This window comes from Myotis davidii, unplaced genomic scaffold (genome assembly GCF_000327345.1).
Source record: "Myotis davidii unplaced genomic scaffold, ASM32734v1 scaffold655, whole genome shotgun sequence".
NCBI classification, from domain to species: Eukaryota; Metazoa; Chordata; class Mammalia; order Chiroptera; family Vespertilionidae; genus Myotis; species Myotis davidii.
The window spans coordinates 2163287-2167902 of NW_006287547.1; the positions used below are offsets into that span (position 1 = coordinate 2163287).

At 40.3% G+C, this 4616-nt stretch overlaps 1 pseudogene; it reads left to right on the plus strand.

Annotated features, from left to right (window-relative positions):
• The first annotated feature begins 648 nt into the window (after positions 1 to 648).
• LOC102767012 lies at positions 649 to 3977 on the plus strand (annotated as a pseudogene).
• Positions 3978 to 4616: the final 639 nt, after the last annotated feature.

Here is a 4616-nt window from a genome sequence, read left to right on the forward strand (position 1 = left end):
TCAGTTAAACATTTCTTATGTTTTAGGGTGGGTGAGAGGCGTTTAAGGGAAATAATGGGGAGGCTGAGGTAGCCGACAATCTTTTGAAGGACAATCCAGTGAATAAGGCTGGTTACTAAATTCTGTTAGTGTTGTTTTACATTGCACACCCTCTATCAGGAAAAGGACAGATCCATTAGGCAGAAAATCAGGAAGGCCATAATTGAACTCAACAACACACCAATCAACTGGATGTAACAAACATCTAGAGACTACTTCATGCAACAACACAGAACACACATTCTTCTCCAGCTCACATGGAACATCATCAAGATCGATCACATTCTGTGCCATAAAAAGACAGACTAAATCTGTCTTAACCAGAGGATGATGCTCCATTCCCAGCCCCAGGTTTCATGAAAGGGCTCTCTCTACAGTCAGTAAGTCCAGGAAAGGAACAAGAACATGAGGAGAGTGGAAATATGTTAGTTCACATGCAGAAGAGAAAACTTGGAAGTTATAGGATGGTTAACTGTCTTCAAATATTTGGAATGAGCCTTGAGAAAAGCAGAGAAGATACGTTGCATGTCAAAGGAAGATCTCTGGCTGCAGATTAGAGGAAGGCAGTTTCATGAAGAACTTTTACCAACTGCACTATTCAGTCGAGGGATGGCCGTCTCGCCCATGTATGGCCAACAATGGGCACTCCTGCACTATGAGGGCCACATGGAAGTTGGTGGCCATCGGTCAGGGAGCCCTGAGAGACAGGCCTGCAGCTGGAGTCAGAGGACAAACCAGATGATTGCCAAGAGCCCCTTCCATAGTTAGTCCCCAAGTGGTGAGTCATGAGGTTTTGAGACTGATTTTCTCTCACAGCTCATATACCATCCCTTGGGGTTTTTAAAAATAAATGGCCTTTTCTCCTGAAGATTGTTACCCATGAAATTCCCTCTAACATTTGTGAACTAACATCTTCTCCCAATTTCCACACTGCCTCATTCACTAATCCCCAGGCCTCTTTCTAAGATATTAGATAGCAGTTAACTTGGTCAGAGTTGCTGCCAGTTTCAGGTATTGTTTCCCTATATTTGTCTCCTTCCTGTAATTGTCTCACTGTGGCTCCTTAGATTCTGAATCTCCTTAATGAGCTGCTGGGCTAAAATTGGCCCTTTGCCTGGCATGGGGTTTCCCCAGTCTAGAGGTGAGAAAAGACACATCACAACCTGTGGCACCGGGGAAGTCCCAAGGCCTCTGGAGAGAGCTGAACTATTTTATTTTCAATATTAAACAGAAGAGGAGCTTGACTAGTGGGTGTGGAAGAGAGGGGAATTTTCAGTTGTGAAATATTAACTAGATACTATTTTCACAACAAAAGATCATTTATCTTCATTGACTCACACATACACATCACTTTGGTCAATCTGTTCTTTTTATCAACTGTCCAATATTCAGGCAGCACCTTCAGAAGAGCCAGGCCCAGGGGTACTGGCATGACAGCTAGGTTATATATTAGCATCTGGACCAGGCAGAAAACTTGTGATTGCTTTTCTAAAATACTGAAGAAATCTTAGTTGCAGGCAATGTCTACCACACACCGCAGGACTTGGACAAAGTTTTGAATAGCTTTCATACATTAACATTTCACTGACAGATGAAAGTGAACTTTGGAATAAATTTTCTCACTTTCTGTGGATTAAAATTTGACATTCCTCAAATCATCTAGGTATTTTTAATAATTCTTCATAGTAACATCACCTTCAACAGACCAGAGAAGAAAAATCTGGAAGAGAGTCTATGTCTAGTGAAGACTATGTCCACTTAGAGTCCAAGTGCCTGGTGTAATGAATCAGAAACAGCTTGCACAGGTCTATAGGCATACCTTGTTCTATTGCACTTTGCTTTATTTAACTTCGCAGATATTACATTTTTTACAAACTAAAGGTTTGTGACAACCCTACACTCAGCAAGTTTATTGGCGCCATTCTTTTCAACTGCATTTGCTTATTTTGTATCTCCATGTCACATTTTGGTAATTCTCACAATATTTCAAACTTTGCATCCTTATTATATTTGTTATGGTGACTAGTGACCTTTGATACTACTACTATCATTTTGGGGGGATGCTACGAGTTATGCCCATATAAGAGGGCAAACTAAATTAATAAACGTTGCGTGTTCTGATTGCTCCACCACCCTGCTGTTCCAGTTTCTCTGCCTCTCCTCAGGACTCCTTATTACCCGACGCACAGCAATATTGAAATTAGGTCAATAAATAACCCTACAGTGGCCTCTAAGAATTCAGTAAAAAAAAAAAGAGTCACATGTCTCCTACCTTCAATCAAAAGCTAGAAATGATTATGCTTAGTGAGAAAGGCATCGCAAAAGCCAAGACAAGCTGAAAATTAGGCCTCTTGCACCATACAGTTAGCCAAATTGAAAATAAAATTTTAAAAGTTCTTGAAGGCAATTAAAAGTGCTACTCCAGTGAACATATGAATGATAAGAAAGTGAAACAGCCTTATTGCTGATATGGAGAAAGTCTTAGTGGTCTGGATAGAAGATCAAACCAGCCACAACATTCCCTTAATCCAAAGCCTAACCCAGAGAAAGCCCTAACTCTTTAATTCTCTGAAGGCTGAGAGAGGTGAAGAAGCTGCAGAAGAAAAGTTGGAAGCTAGCAGAGATCAGTTCATGCGGTTCAGGGAAAAAGCCATCTCCATAACATAAAAGTGCGAGGTGAAGCAGCAAGTGAAGGTGCAGCAAATTATCCAGAAGATCTAGCTAATATAATTAACGAACAATGGATTTTCAATGTAGACCCCAAAGAAGACATATTGGAAGATGATGCCATCTAGGACTTTCATAGCTAAAGAGGAGAAGTCAATGCTGGCTTCAAAGCTTCAAAGGACAGGCTAACTCTCTTGCTAGGGGCTAATGCAGCTGGTGACTTTAAGCTGAAGCCAAGGCTCATTTTGAAAGGCATAGGGCCCTTAAAAATTATGCTAAATCTACTCTGGCTGTGCTCCTTAACTGGAACAAAGCCTGAATGATAGTACATCTATTACATGGTTTACTGCATAGGTTAAGCCCACTGTTGAGACCTACCACCCAGAAAAAAGATTCAAAATAGTTTTGCTCGTTCACCATGCACCTGGTCACCAAAGAGTTCTAATGAAGATGTACAATGAGATTAATATTGTTTTCATGCCTGTTAACACAGCACCCATTCTGCAGCACATGGATCAAGGAGTAATTTTGACTTTCAAGCCTTATAATGAAGAAATACATTTCAAAGGCAATAGCTGCCATAGATAGAGATTCCTCTGATGGATCTGGGCAAAGTAAATTGAAAACCGTAAAAGAATTCACCATTCTAGATGCCATTAAAAACATTAGTGATTCATGGGGAGAGGTCAAAATATAATTAACAGGAGCTTGGAAGAAGTTGATTCCAACCCTCACCTCACGGATGATTTTGAAGGGTTTCGAGTTGCCAGTGGAGGAACTGAAGAGGTGGAAGAAATAGCAAGAGAACTAGAATTAGAAGTAGAGCCTAAAGATGTAACTAAATTGCTTAATCTCATAACTTTAAGAGATGAGAAATTGCTTCTTATGGATGAGCAAACAAAGTGGTTTCCTGAGATAGGATCTACTCCTGGTAAAGATGCTGTGAAGGTTGTTGAAATGACAGAAAAGGCTTTAGCATATTACATAAACTAGGTTGATTCAACAGTGGCAGGGTCGGAGAGGACTGACTCCAATTTTGAAAGAAGTTCTGTGGGTAAAATGCTGTCAAACAGCATCTCATGCTACAGAGACACCGTTCATGAAAGGAAGAGTCCATTGATGTGGCAAACATCATTGTTGTCTTAAGTAATTGCCACAGCCACCCCAGCCTTCAGCAGCCACCATCCTGATAGTCAGCAACCCTTAACATCAAGGCAAGACCCTCCACCAGGAAAAGATTATGACTCACTGAAAGCTCGGATGATTGCTAGTATTTTTTTAGCAATAAAGTCTTTTTTTAACTAAGGCATGTACATTGATTTCTTAGACATAATGCTACTGCACACTTAATAAACTACAGTATGGAGTAAATATAACTTTTATATGCACTGGATAACCAAACAATTCATTTGCTTCACTATAGTGGTCTGGAACTGAACCCGCAGTATCTCCAAGACATGCCTGTACTCAACTGTTAACTAGCTAGGATGAAGAACTGGAAGTTTGTCACTTTTTCTAAAAACTAACAAAGGGAAGTTCTTGGTTAAAGAAACTAGCATGAGGAGATGGAGGAGACAGGAGGTCAAAGACGTTAATTCTAAGCATCTGGGCCCACAGCCAGGGGCTGAACTTCAAAATCGAGGCAAGAAGAAAGGAGTAGGGTCCACACAGGTTAACACTCTTAAGAGCCTATAGCTTCCTTTGCTGCCCCATCCCCATTTGCAACATATATATAAATTGAGTCTACTGATAGCAATACATTTGTCTATCCTAGACTGCTTTTGTTCTTTCTAGACTATACAAAAGTGATGAAGGTTTTCTGGGAATGACACACAGAGATGTTCAATAGAAAAAAATATTAACACCAGGAAAAGACAGAGGATAGGATGTGTGAATTATTGATAAATAAT